The following is a 14977-nucleotide window of genomic DNA, read 5'->3' on the forward strand; positions in this document are numbered from 1 at the left end:
TTTCACGATGTAGACGACTCACTCTCTCCAACTCGGGGCTCCCTGGAGGACGTTCTCCCTTGGAACCACGTTGCCCCAGCATTCCGTCACGCTGTACCTTCCTTTAGCTCTCTGGGTGGCCTTTCCTGCCAGGAGATCCCTCTGCAACCACCCCAGTTTATCAGAGAAGTTCCAATGACGTGGAATCTCTAAAGGAAATGCGTGGGAATTTCTGGTCCCTTTCCTTCACGAGGCCCCTTTGTTTCTGTGGCATCGCATACCTTTTCTCCCAGCCTGTCTGCAGAGAGGGGCAACCTTTGTGAGGTCACGAGGCAGTGCTGGGACATCAGTCCTCTAGGGACACTTTGCATTACAAAGAACAAAGACCATTTGCTTCAGACCATCAGGCTGGTTCTGATGCCACCTGGACCACAAAGCAAGGCAACTGTTCAAAAGCTATCCTCTCTCTCATCCTCTCTCTCTCTGTCTCTCTCTCTTCAAGATCTACAGCTGGACTTCTCGAATGTTAAAATGTCTGGAAATTACCTGGGAATCACGTTAAAATGCAGATTCTGACCCGGGAGGTCTGTGCGGGGGCCCTGAGATCTTGCATTTCTAACGAGCTCCTGGGTGACACTTTTGCCACATATCCTTGGGCCAAGCTTTGCAAACCAGAGTCTGGCTACCCAGCCAGGCATCTGGCCAAATCTGTGTCCTCAATACTTAGTATTTGTTGCCAGGTAAACAGTGGGTAGGGGGGAAAGTGTCGCTGGATGGATTAAAGAATTAATTTCTCCTAATTATAATGTTGACAATCAAAGCCAGTGTTTCAGCTCTTAGTATCTGTCAGGCGCTGTGACTTATATTAAATCTAACTAGCGCCGTGAGAAGGACTTCTAATCATTTCTCCATTTGGCGGGCGGGAAACCCAAGCCCCAGAGAGGCTGAGTGACTGTGGTGAGGGTGAAGCCGGCATGTGGACCCCAAGTCTGGGCCTTGAACATCTGTGGTATCCAGACTGTCATAGGAAGGGGAATGGGGTACCGAGTTGCAAAGGAGCATTTTCGAGTGCATTGCGGGTGCTCGGTCATTTCTCTCATGTCACTGATGTCCTGCATCCACCTTGATGTCAACGATATAGCTCCCCAAGTAGAAAGGGTTACTGTTCTGTGCTAGGACATAGATTTCCAAGTGATCAGGAGGGGACAATCCTGGGGACCAGGGACTCTCAGTGGGGTGCTCGCAGGAACGTGGCTGAAGTGTGTGGCTGCATATGACATCGAGGGCGAGCCCACAAACTTCACCAGACTCTCTGAGGGCATGCGACCTCAGAAGAGCCAGGAACGACTGCTTTAGACAATCAGAACTGTCTCTATCAAGGGTTCTCCTGCTGGACAGAATTAATTCTTCAGAATTGCCAGGGAGAGGAAATAAGCTTGAACAGGTGGCAGGAACTTGCTAAGACTTGTCGGCCTGCTTTCAGACTGTTGAGTCCCTGGGCACTGTGGCCCCTCTCTTCCCGTCTCCATTAGATCCTGCGGGGACCTTTGTGTCACATCTCTTCTCCCCACGGGGCAGGAGCCACGTCCTATCCATCATCAACTGGAGGAAGTGTGCCTCTGTGTCTGGCACAGAGCAGGACTCTGAAATGCTAGTGGAATTGGTAGGTCTGGGTAGCAGGGGCTAGAATTCTCTAGAATTCATTTCCCCAGTCAGTGGAGGCCGTCTCCTCTGCCCCGGGAGCGGGAGAACCCGGAGGGACCAGGAGCGGAAGCTGTCGTCTTTTAGTTGGCCACGAGGCGGCGCTATTGGTCTGCACTCGGGTCCCGGCCATTGTCTCCGCCGGCTCTGCGACAACGCATTATTCAAGAGGGTGATCGCTACCAACGGCTAGACTCACGACGTATAATGTCACACAAATGGCCGATAATGAATGGGACGGGGCAGCCGATTAACTGCATCCCAGCCCCCTCGGACCTGCTTTTGCGTGGTACCTGCAGGACCGACCCCGCCTCGCCTACGCTCTGAGGAGTCGCAGATCCTCGTGAAAAACCCACAGGTTGCTGCCAACTCTTTCCCAGGGCGACGCCTTCCTCGCTCCATCTGCGCATCAAGAGGCGGACGGAAAACGATCCCTCTCGCGCAGGCCGCACCAATTTCCAGCCTCACTTTTAGCTGGGCAACCGTCGATTGTGCCCTGGAGGGGTGTGCGGGGAGGTTTCGGCGAATTGGGCAGCGGCAGCCGCAGCAGCAGCGGGAGGCAAGGCCCAGGCGGGCTCGGCGGCGGGAAGAGGGGAAAGTCGCCTCCTCCGTGCGGTCCTGCGTCCCGCCGGACCTGCGTCCCCCGCTCCCGCGGGTCCCAGTCCAAGCTCGCGCCTCTAGGCGGCAGCACCGCAGCACGGAAGGCGCTCCAGAGCCAGGCCCAGGCCCGCGGGGTTGCAGCTAGTGCTGCTTTTGCCTGCGACCTCTGTGAACACACCAGTGTGATTTGGGGCCCGTGGCCTCCTGTCCTAGGCCCGGCCTCTGTTTTCCCCTCTGTAAAATGGGGACGTTAGCACCTGCTGCACCAGGTATGTGAAGGCTCTTCAGACACTCTGCCAAGCACGCTCAGGGGGAGGCACTTCGAGCATTAGGGGAAACCCAGGGCCTGGGTCTTAAGGTGCCGCTCGGGCAAATCTCTTAACCTCTCCGGGACTGAAGTGGCCGGTCCGCAGAAGATGAGGTTGGAGCGGGTGACGTTGGAGGTTTTTCCATCCTGCACCTCAACCTGTGATAAAACACAGCTATCCCGCGTACTGCGCCTTCGAAGCCTCGATCTGGCAAACGATCAGAAATGATGCAAGCAAATGCATGAGCGGGCAGGTAGGGTGATCTGGATGATTCCTCTCGCTTCGTTCATCTTTTCCCAGGGGGTGAAGGGTCCACGATACTTTCTTCTCCTGGCCTTCTGGTCTTACTATATATAAGCAGTCTCAGAGATCACCTCCCTCATCCCTCCGGAGCCTTCTGTAGCATCCCCAGGCAATGCCAAATCTTTCTGATTCTGCCCGGGCTCACTGCACCTGAGAACACAAAAACAATACTGTTCTTGTGCTGGTCTTGGAATTGAGTCTATTTCCCCTCCCCCAGTCTTCTTGGTCTGTGTTAAGGTAAAATGGACTCTTTGTCGTGGTTGTGTGCACGTGCCTGTCTCACGCTCTCTCTGCAAAGCAGGTGTCTGTAAGTCCTGCACTCTAGGCGGCTAACACAGTGCCTGGCCGGTGGCGATCAGCTGAAGAGACTCTCAGGTGAATGAATGAAGAGAGTAGATGGGAGATGGAATGGATAAATGAATGAATGGGGGAGGCATCTCTCATAACAGGGTTTCCCACTCTGTGGCAGTGTCATGGGTAAGGACGGATTTGGAGGAATCGTATCATACATTGGGCTGCCTTCTCTATAACACGGATGAAAGTAATCCTTTCTATGCTGCCCGAACAATGGATGCCAAGGTCATCCGTCTGCAATCCCAAACTCGGTCTTTTTTTTTTTTTTTGTATTGTGTGTGTTCAAGTATAGACTTCATGTTCCCTTTTATTTTCCTTGAAGGTTAAACTCTTGCTTTTTTCATCTATAAAGATGTTTTAAAACCCCATCTTCAAGCTTTAAAGATTTTTCTCCCAGCAGCTAGCTATAGGTATATAAAATCCACCCACCTTACAAATGAAAATGATTGATACACATCAAAAAAGTTATCTGCATCAGATAATAAAACCCAGCTTAAGTCTCTCTTGAAATGCTCACGCTAGGAATTTAACTGAAGAGACAGGTTCCCTACCGACTCAGCGGTGGGGACTTTAGGAGTGGGGAGGGTTCTAGGTGGAAAGGGAAACTCACATTTATGCGGGAGACATCCTAAGCACTTTATATAAGAGACATCATTTAATCCTCCCACTACAAGGAAGTTAGCACCAGCCAGAGTTTTGCAGGGGAGGGAATTCAAAGCTCTGGTGTGTTAAGCAACTTGTCCAAAGCCGCACAGGCCAGTTGGTGGTACTCGCTCCCAATTAGGTTTCTGAACACGCAGACTGCCCCCCTCCCCCACCCCAAACACACGCACTATGATCCCACCATCGTGGGACTCCGCGAAAAGAGACACTGGTAGGAAAATAACTTTATGTAGAAATTAAGTACATCTTGTGGCCGCAGACCGCTTCTGATCCCTCCTTGCCCGAGGCCGAGTCCTAGTGTACCCATGTTAGCTGCAGAGGTTCAGAGTGAGGACTGGGAAATCAGGCAGATGTGGGCTCAAATCTCAACTCCTCCACTTATCAGTTGTACAGCTTTGCACAAACTACTTAAACTAATTCTTGGTCTCTTTGTCTGTGAAATGGGGATCATGGTGTTGCCTACTTTATAGGGTTGTTTCAAAGGTTAAGAGACATAATGAATATAAAGTATTTAGAAGTGTACCTGGGCACAGTAGATACTAGTAAATGTTAACAGGACATGTTACTGAGGCGTGAACGGTGCTTTGACTTTTCACCCTTGGCTCTGTAGTGGACCACTCTCAGCCTCACCCGTAGCCCAAGAGAAAGTCCTCCCTTTCCTCAGGACACTTAAGTTTGGTCTTTTAGAAATGGTCTTAAGTAGGGGCTCCTGGGTGGCGCAGTCGGTTGAGCGTCCGACTTCAGCCAGGTCACGATCTCGCGGTCCGGGAGTTCGAGCTCCGCGTCGGGCTCTGGGCTGATGGCTCAGAGCCTGGAGCCTGTTTCCGATTCTGTGTCTCCCTCTCTCTCTGCCCCTCCCCCGTTCATGCTCTGTCTCTCTCTGTCCCAAAAATAAATAAACGTTGAAAAAAAAAAAAGAAATGGTCTTAAGTATTTAAATCTGTGATGACTATTAGTATGAATGGCACCTCCTATAGTAACACAGTGCACAACGTGTACAACAGCGCCCCGTGGCCCTGGATCTCTTTGGAAAAAAAAGAGAAGTACTTTTTTTTTTTTCCTCCCTAAGAGGAAGAGGAAGACTTCATGCCTCTCAGGGATGGACCACCCTTGCCCCAGTGGGAAACTGACCGGCAGATGAAGGCTCAGTCCTTTCCTAGTGGGCATGGGGGTGGAGGCTGATTTCACCACCAGAGGGGAAAGGGGCAGGAGCAGGATCTCAGAGAAAGGTAACTGAAATTCCTGAGCCACCAAGAAGAGGAGGTGTGGGGGTTACCCAGGCAGTTGAACCTTGAGCTGGGAAGCAGTGGGAGGGTGCTGGGCGGACTGTGCCTCCGCTTCCATTGTGTCCTCGCCGCGGCCCATTTCTCCATGGGGAAGAGCTTCACTGTGCAGAAGGAGCGGTGGGTGCCGACAAAGCCCTTCTGCTCCAATGGACCACACGGGGCTTGACAGAGAGGACCAGGAGTGGCCGCCATGGTGCTTGGGAGACCAGAGACCCTTCCACGTTTCAACTGTAAAACCCTCCGATAAATTGCATTACGGTGTATCAGTTAAGAATGAGGGGTTCAGAAGCACATGTCTCTCTCCATCACTGCCTAGTTGTAAGATCTTGGGCGAGTTCCTCAGTTTCCCCATCAATAACATGAAGATGCTAACAATACCTAACCCAGTATGTTGCGGAGACCGGGTGAATTAATGCCCATAAAGTGCCTAGAACGCCATCTGGCGTGCAGTGAGTGCTTGGTAAAATGTGACCTGTTATCATTTTAGAGTTTCAAGAGAGATGGGAGGCTCTGTAAATCTCAAAGTGGGGTTTATTGCTGATCGTGGCTGACAAGGCTGAGGTGGACTTAATCGGATTTAGCAACATAGGGAAATGGGATGTTTCTTGTAAAAAATAAAATAAAATAAAAGAGAAACATGACATTTCTTGGACCAGAGAGTTAGCGAAGCACTTCACCGGCGTTGCGGGTCTCGTCATTGTTGTTGGCGTGGGTGGCGCTTCTGCAGGCCCGGGACCCCGGCTGGTCCTTGCTCAGTCGCTGCTGTGGCTGCCCTACAACGTAGTGTTGTCCCCTCACTCTCCCATCCCCACTCTTCCAGAATATGGCCCCTTCTGCTTCTGCACCTCCCTCCCCTGTGGCCCTGCGAGGGGGTCTGTAGGTTGTTTTCATGGTGTAACATGACTTGGTGGGGAAAAGTCAGGGAGAAAACACAGGCAGGTAAACACGTTCCCAGAGGCTCATGGAATTATCTCTGCCATTTTGCTGGTTTGTGGTTCCCGATTCCCTTTCTGAGGGATTCGGTTTCCTGCTCCTCTTTCCTATTCCAGGACACAGGGCTCCGCAAACCTCCCGTCCCTGTCCTCAGCGACTTCTTCCCCCTGAATTCCCCTGCTGCCTGCAGATCCAAGAAGGCTCCTCCAGAGATGTCTTCGCCATCCAACGCGGAGCCCGAGGCAAAGGTGACACGCTCAAGCTTTGTGTGAGGCGCAGTCCCAGGGCAGCGAGAGCGAGGGGAAAGGGGGGTGCCACAGACAGGGGAGAACACAAAGGCAAGGGGATGCATTGCTGAGGCCACAGCGTCACAAGAGGACACCTGCTTGCTCGGTGTAAGACATCAGCTCAGAACAATCTACCCTGGGGAAGAAGGGACAGCTCCTTCTCATCTCCCGTCTCTCGTTGGCCAAAGTTGGCTCCGGAAGGGTGAACCCCTCTGCGCATCTTCTGGATGTGGGGCCCAGACCCCGGCTGATGGCTCACAGCACAGTGCTCCACCTGAGCCTGGACGTGGCAGGGAGCCGGAGCCTGGGTCTGCTCTGGTGGGACGGGGGTGCCGGAGCTGCTTCGGTGCCCCTGCCGAGGGTGTGATGGAGCCTGTGCGGGACCCCAGACCTCGCTGCAGGAGAGCTGGCAAAGACGAGAGGTTACGGGGACAGCGGCTGGCACTCTCCTTGGAGTAGATGGCCAGGTCGTCTTCGGGGGAGGCGGGTCGGTAGTGGCGATGTGGGTTGTGGGGGTCTGTCCTCTCTCTGGTGACTCAGAGACTTCCATGAACTTCGTCTTGTGCCGTCACCATCTCAACCTGTGGCTTCCAAGGTCACTGCAATAGGGGAAATGAGGAAGGAACGAAGCTCCGGGGCTTTTTACCTCCTCCGCCATAAGGGTACACACTCGCTTCCGCCCATCTTCCATCCACCGGAAGGAGACGCACTCACTTCCGCCCATCATCCATCCACCGGAAGGAGACACACTCGCTTCCGCCCATCATCCGTGTGGGGAGCTCAAAGGCCCCAGTCTGACTTCAGCTGGAGTGAGAAATGTAGAGCAGCACCTGCAGGGGTCTTGTGATCTCCGCCTGGCTTTCTGCACCCCCACCTCCTCCCGCTTCCCTCTCCGCATCCTGTACGGGAGGAGTTTACACAGGTGGGCAGTGTTTGCTGTTCACATCTGTTGGGATCCCCGGCGGCACCCTCTTTGGAACCAGCCCTGGATCAGGCTTCCTGCAGCAGCCCCTGGTCAAGGACAGCCCAGCGTGGGCACAGATTCGACCCCCTGTGTGATTGGATACCTTTAGTGGGGGACTTGGCTGGACGGATCCCCCCACCCCCAGTGTGGGCAAAATTTTCGTAAGTTGACTTTCTGCCTTTGCAAGAGTCAGGGCGGTGTGACGGCTTCCGTCTGGCTCTGGCTCCCTCCCCACTTCCCTTCCTAGGTGTTTCCTCCAACAAATCTCATGCACATCTTATAGCACCTGTTCCTCAGGGAACCCAGACTAACACATACATCATGATGACGCTATAGATAATTTCCAGCCCTGCTTTAAATAGTGCACTGTATTTTTTTTTTCTATAAGTAAATATCGTTTCCTGTATTTTATTTGTTTACTTTTCTAGGGATCTTTTGCTTATTTATTTATTTTTTTTCAAATCACAAATGCACTCAATCCATTTTATTTTCCTGAAGAGGCCTCTCCAGGAGCGCTCTGATCCCTCCTGCAGCCTGGAGTAGGGGTGCGGGTGGGGTGAGGGGTGTCCCCTGGGCCTGGATGCCACCTAGAAGCTAACTTTTTTTTTTTTTTTTTTTTTTTTAGTTTTTTTAGAAGCTAACTTTTTTTTTTTTTGGACTCTGTAAATATTTTCATTTTGGTCCTTCAGGTGGAAATAGTCCGATGGGATTCTGATTCTGGTTCTTTTGTGTGTGACCTTTCCTTCCCCTTTTCTATCTGGAAGCTGGTCGGATCTTCTCATCACATGTCTTAGTGTGGGTCTTTTTTCCTTTACTGTGCTGGGCACTTATGGCCCCTTTCTGTCTGAAGAGTTGGAAGTTACGAGACAGTGAATGATAAGAAGGGAGTCTCCTTCCACCCCCTATCTGCTGGCTTGTCGCTGTCTTCCCAAAGACATTGTTGTTACCGGTTACTTGTGCACCTTCTGGAGATGGGCCGAGATGCAGGGGCGGCTCGTAGGCTGACATTACATTCCCGTTATCAACACTGCCTCAACCCCCTACCAGGTCTCTGGAAACATCCTTTTAATAGCACGACAGGATTCTAATACATGGATACACCGCGAAAAGGATTTAATCAATTCACTCTGGGGAGGTTTTAGGCTGTGTCTACTTGTTGCATTGTGAGTGGGGCTGTGATAAGTGTGCTGTAAATCTTTGTGGACATCTCCAATTAGTTCCTCATATTCTGTTTCCTAAAGTGTGTTCACATGTTGCGTCTCGCTTCTGGATGAGACCGGACATGGTCTTGGGTGGTTTCCTATTCTTTCCTCCCCGCGGATGGTTGAGGACGGGACCCCGTTTCGCCGGTAATGAAGCACGAATGCCAGGGAACATTTGGTTGCCTTTTGCCCACACGCAGAGTACAGAAATTCCCTTCCTGCAAATCACTTTTTGCTAAAGGGAGGCTTTCTCACTCATGCCAGCTGGCACCGTCTTCAGGCCCAGCTGTCCACACAAACTCAAAGCTGTGAGCTTTGGAAGTCACGATTTCCCCGTCCCTCTCTGAGTTTCTGAAGCCACAAACCCAGCAGAAATTACACACCTTCTCCTTCTCCACAAGTCCTGAATGCATGGAGAGTTCAGATGCTTCCAGCACATTCTGCCCTCAGTGAGGCCTGATGCACACAGGAGAAACACCGCCTTACGTTGGTTGGACAGTTTCCCTCTTTAAACTATTTTTATATCTGGAAACATCCAATCCCTCTCCACCTAGGCGAGGTTTCAGAGTGTCTTGCGGTTCCTCTTGATGGTTAAATGGCCTCACGGGGGTCAAGGTCACACAGTGATTTCAGGGCAGATCTGGGTCCTGATCCTTGACCTTCCAAGCCAACCTAGAGCTGATTCCACTCGGCAACATGACAGGGCATGTTTTCAGAAAACCGAAAGAACCAGCAGAGAGTCAGAAGGAGACACTGGCGAAAAAATGGAGGCACTAGAGTCAGGGGGACATGACTGTGAATCCCAGACACTTCTCTTCTCTGAATCTTGGGTTCCTCTTCTGCAATATGGGACTAGTGCACTACCCCTCAGTGTTGTCATGAGCATTAAAACATGGACACTAAGTCTGGGAGGCTCAGTCGGTTAAGCATCTGACTTCGGCTCAGGTCATGATCTCATGGTTCATGAGTTCGAGCCCCGCATTGGACTCTCTGCCGTCCACAGGGAGCCCGCTTCAGATCCTCTGTCTCTTTCTCTCTCCCTGCCCCTCCCTTGATCACTTGCGACTCTCTCTCTCCCTCTCTCAAAAATAAATATTTATTTAAAACAATTTTTTAAATATTTATTTATTTTTGAGAGAGGGAGAGAGACAGACTGTGAGCAGGGGAGGGGCAGAGAGAGGGAGACAGAATCTGAAGCAGGCTCCAGGCTCCGAGCCGTCAGCACAGAGCCCGACGTGGGGCTCAAAGTCACGGACCGTGAGATCATGACTTGAGTTCATGTTGGACACTTAACTGATGGAGCCACCGAGGCGCCCCTCAAAAATAAATATTTAAAAAATTAAAAAAAAGAAAAACAAAACACAGACACAAACACATCGATCACAGGCTTCTGCACAGCAAGTTTCTGAGTACGCGAATAGAGCTGTCGTGTGCTGACTTGAAATGCTGTGAAGAGACGGGTCAGAGTCTCCAGAACCACGGATGGTCACGGTTAGATGGACCTCCAGGAGGACAGTCCAGATCTAGAAAGGGAAGGGGATGCTGAGGGCAGCGCCACAATTTGAATCAAGAGTCTATCTTCCCGCTGTTGTTCTGTTTACGACCCCACCGAGACGGCCCCGCCCAGGTTCCCCATGACCTTGTCCTTAGCAGCACACAGCCTAGCGAGGAGCACCTAACTCGTGCTTGGGAAGACCAGCACGGGCAGCTTTCAGAGGCTCTGGAGAGACAGATCGGGGACAGCCCGGAGTCCGGGAGGGTGGGATGAGTCAGGGGTGCGCAGGAGGCTGACTCAGTGTGGGGGCCCAGTGACAAACTCCAGCAAGAGCTCAGGTTTGCCTGGGAACATCTCCGACAAGGCTTGGAGGCTGCTCAAGTCCTGGAACTCTTCAGCTGGGAGGGAGGGAGGTTGGATTTCTTTCTGGTCAGTTACCTGTTTTATGGCGTCACAGCTCTTACGGTATCATATCTGCTCTGACCACGTTAACAGCGGTAACAAGCCAGCCTCTGAGTCTCTCATGTTAAATGTTGACATTAACGTTAACATGTCAACATGTTAAATGTTTCTTTCTTACTCACACTAAGTCTTTTGCAGGGGGTCCTGGCCAGCCAGTGGCCTTCTATAGGGTTACTCAGGGTCCTGGGCTCCTTCCATGTTGGGGCTCTGCCCGTCCCGAGAGACCGCTGCCGGACCTTCTGGATTCAGCCAGCACAGGAGGAGGAGGCTATGGGAGACTTCTTTTTGTGGGCCAGGCCTGGCAGTGTCCCCAGCACGTATATCCATAGGCCAGAGCTCAGTCCCATGGCTGACAGTGCAAAGAAACCAGGAAATGTAGACAAGCTGTGTGGCTTGGGTGACGTGAAATGGGTTTTGGGAACACCACGCATTGCCTGTATGTGAATCCCTCTGCGCCTAGAAACTGAGTTCTTTAGGAGGCTGGGACCGTGTCGTGTTTGCCCCACGTTCCTGGACCCGGCAGGGTATGTGGCGTCGGGAGGGTACTTGACACGCAGGGATAGAAAGCATCTAAGGCTTTGGCTTTGTCCTGGTTTGGGGCTCTGTCCCCCTCTCCGGACTCGGTGACTAGCCCCAGCTTTCTCTGGGTGAGTGGTCACCCTGGCTTTTCCTGTTTCTGGCTTCTACCCTGGCTCTGATCTCTCCACCTTGGACCTCAGCCCTGGGCCCATCCACCCCCTGCAAGGGACAGGAGGACCAGACAACCAGAAAGAATGCCTCCCCCCATCCCTCCGCACCCTCAAATCACTCTGGTTCCTGTAGCTATGCCAGCCTTCTAGCTGGAGCAGGCCTCCTCCCGAAATACCATGTCTGGAAGCTTTTCCACCAAGAAGGCAAGCCTGGCCTGTATCAGGGCTGTCCGTGTCGGATCAGAGATGGCCCGGCTGGGAACTGACCATTAGTCTGACCCACAAAGCCGACGGGGACCCGAGGGCCCCGCAGCTGCAGCCTGGGCCGGGCAGACGAGGTCCCTCCCAGGCCCCGGGCCCGCGGGCAGCCTGTCCTCATGCTGGTCCCTTGTCAGCCTCGGATCCAGATAGAGCGACTCCAAGGGTGAGAACGAGAAAACAAACAGCTCCCAGCACACCGCCCGATGTTTTCCAGCTTGGAGAAAGAACGCCAGTTCAAAGGGCTGCCCTAGTTTCCAGCCACGAGCTTTCCCGCAGGGAGGTGGGAGCATGTTGTGTTGATGGAGCACAGGGGAACATCAGAAGGGATGTTTTGGAGACAGAGATGAGAGGTGGGCTTTTGATAAAGAACGTTGACTTCTTCTCTGGAAAGGAAAAAAAGGAAATTTGGGATAGGAAAAGAATCAGGATGGGATAAATAACAATCGCCATTTTTTGGTCCAATCTATGCCCAGCACCTTACCTTTTCTGCCATCGAAGTCATCCACCGGAGAGCCTGTGAGGTGAGCGTGTTGTCGATATTTTACGGATGAGGAAACTGAAGCCGAGAGAGGTCCCGGAACTTGAGCGAGGTCACACGGCTGTAAGGGGTTGAGCTAGGAGAGAAACACAGGACTTCGCTGATGGCAAAGCTGATTTCTGCCCTGCTGTTTCACAGTCCTGGATTCCAGATTTTTCTGCCATGATAACAAAGTCCCTGCCATCCCCGCTTAGACTTTATCATCTGGGGTATTTGTGCCCCGAACCATTTTGCATTGCTTCTCAGTTAAGGCTCACAAAAATCGTATGAAAAGGGCATGATTATTTTCCAGGTTTTTTGAGGGGGAACAAACCCAGAGACGTTTAAGTAACTTGTCCAAGGTCCTGGGGCCCGTAGGTGGTAGGAAGAGTACTGGAATGCCCCCGTCTGACCCTGAACCAGGGCTTGTTCCTCTCCGCTGGGGGCTGGCACGCTACAGCCCCCGGGCCGGATCGGGCTGGCCGCCTCTTCTTGTAAGGGTCGCGAGCCCCCCCCCTTTTTTCTTTACATTTCTAAGAATTGTTGTTACATTTTATTTTATTTTATTTTTTTTTTTTTTTAAATTTTTTTTTCAACATTTATTTATTTTTGGGACAGAGAGAGACAGAGCATGAACGGGGGAGGGGCAGAGAGAGAGGGAGACACAGAATCGGAAACAGGCTCCAGGCTCTGAGCCATCAGCCCAGAGCCCGACGCGGGGCTCGAACTCACGGACTGCGAGAACGTGACCTGGCTGAAGTCGGACGCTTAACCGACTGCGCCACCCAGGCGCCCCACATTTTAAATGATTATAAAAAGTCAAAAGAAAAATGCTATTTGGTGACATGTGAAACTTACACAGATTAACATTTTAGGGTCTGTGTATAAACAAGTTTTATTGGAACGCAGCCGTTTCTGTTGTTTTCTTGCTGTCTACAGCTGCTTTTGTACCCCCGTGGCTGAGTTGAGTCATTGTGATAGAGATCGTGTGGCCGGCAAAGCCTCAAGTATTTACTGTCTGGCCTTTTACAGGAAGAGCCTGCTGTCCTCTGCTCTACCGCGTCCTGTGGAAGAAGACAAAAGGGGGGCATCGCCACTGACTACAGAGAGCAGGGCGTCCAGTCTCCGTCTTGCAGGAGGAGCTGGGCCAGGCTGAAGGGAACATTGGCCTCTTTCCTGTTGATGATACACAGCAGGCCCATCCTCCAGAGATGCCACCCGGGAGAGCCCAGCGGGGGCAGCTCTGAGGTGGCCGGCATGGCCCAGCACATGGCCAACGCAGGGAATCAGGTGCCTGGGGACTCAGGGGCCGCCTTAAGGTAAGGGACAGGCGGGAAGGTGGTGAGAGGGCCTAGGACCTAGGGGGGACCAGAGTGTGCATGTGCTGCGTTGGCAGGAGTTGGGGGTGAGGTGGGTCGGGGCCGGCAGATGCCTCGGACTGGCCCACGAGGCTGGCTTTGGGTGGGTGATGGGGTTGTGGAGCAGACGTCACACTTTGTCCTCATGGTGATGGAGGAGGACAGGCTAACCATCAGGGCTTTAAGTCCAGTTGTAGAGCGTTCCGGAAGCTTTGGCCCCATGCCTGCAGATGGGTCGCTGGCCCGCTCCAGGGCGTGGTGGTCTGAACTTGGCCCCCGTCAGTCTCTGGCGGGGAGGGCTGTGAGCACTGCAGGGCACGGTGCATGCCGGGGCTCTGTCCTGCCCTTCTTCCGTGTGCTGGAAGGATGCGCCACACGTATTTCCTCTCACCTTCTAGGAGGGCTGAAGACGAAACGTCCCTTGCCCTCTGTGGAAGGGGACCTTTTCATTCCTGTAAAAGATTGAGACTCTGGGTATAATGAGTGACGAAAATCCCCACAAAAAAGTAAGAGTGAGGCTGGCGTCTGAGGGAGGAGACCATGCTCTTGGAGCTGGAGGAGCTGGAAGGGAGGGGGGGATGCCTGCCACCCGCAGCACATCCCCGCGAGCAGGGTGCTGTGGGCACAGGAGGGGTCCAAGGGTCTGGGAGCTTTGAAATCTGGTCCTGTTCCTTGGCAGGGCTTAGAGAGAAGGCGGAGCGGGAAGGCAGGCGAGAAGGTTAGAAGAGGGGACCCCGGGTCTTGGGGGGCTCGTGCTGTTCAAGGTGTCTTAGTGCCCAGGTTGTTCAGGGACAGCCCCAGACTGGAAGAGGCCCCCTGCTCTCTGGGAGCTGCCCGGGGCTCCGGGATTGTGTGCACCTTACAGTGTGGACGAGCCCCGCGGCGAGCAGGAGGGAGTGTGCCGCGGCCCCACGCGGTAGGGGCACAGAGTGCAAACTAGGCTGCGTGCAAAGAGTGGAAGAGTGGCATTTCCTAAGCCTCTGAATCTTTGCACTGATGGTCGTGTGTGCTACACAGGGGGAGTGCTCAGTACAGCTCAGCAAACACAGGACACTCATGCTTGCTCCTCCCTCCCCATTGTTCCTCCTCCCCCTCCGCCCCACCCCCGCTTCCCCTCCCCCCTCCTACTCCTCCCTCTCCTCTTCCTTCCCCTCTCCCTCCTCCCCATTCTCCCCTTCCCCTCCTCCCCCTCCTCCCCCTTCCTCCTCCCCCTCCCTCCTCTTCTTCCCCTCCCCCTCCTCCCCTCCTTCTCTCCTCTCCCTCCTCCTCTTTCTTCCTCTCCTCCTCATTATTTATTTATTTATTTTGAGAGAGAGAGAGAGAGAGAGAGAGAGAGAGAGAGAGCAGAGGAGGGGCAGAGAGAGAGGGAGAGACAGAATCCCACGTAGAGCCCGATGGGGGCTTGATGTCATGAACCGTGAGATCATGACCTGAGCCCAAATCAAGAGTCGAACGCTTAACTGAGCCACCCTAGCCCCCCCCCCCTCCTTGTTTTCATCATGATGATAAGACAAGGCTAAGTTTTGACTCCCAGTTTTCCTGATGATGTGACTCCTTGTAAATCAACAGCTATTAAGAACTTTCTAGGTGCTCAGTTCTTTGGTCGGTCCTGCTG

At 52.9% G+C, this 14977-nt stretch overlaps 1 long non-coding RNA gene across 3 annotated transcripts in view; it reads left to right on the top strand.

Moving 5' to 3' along the window:
• Positions 1–965: 965 nt before the first annotated feature.
• The window catches only part of LOC109496243, a 28752-nt gene continuing 14740 nt past the window's right edge, over positions 966–14977 (top strand). Inside the window, exons 1-2 of one of the 3 annotated variants that reach the window (XR_002152237.3) lie at positions 966–2841; positions 13037–13323. This is a non-coding gene — a long non-coding RNA (uncharacterized LOC109496243). Of the gene's footprint in view, positions 2842–6433; positions 7540–13036; positions 13324–14977 lie in introns of those variants that run through there. The other 2 variants (XR_006592457.1, XR_006592458.1) reach the window with 2 other exon arrangements.

The sequence above is a fragment of the Felis catus genome, chromosome F2 (assembly GCF_018350175.1).
Source record: "Felis catus isolate Fca126 chromosome F2, F.catus_Fca126_mat1.0, whole genome shotgun sequence".
Lineage (NCBI taxonomy): Eukaryota > Metazoa > Chordata > Mammalia > Carnivora > Felidae > Felis > Felis catus.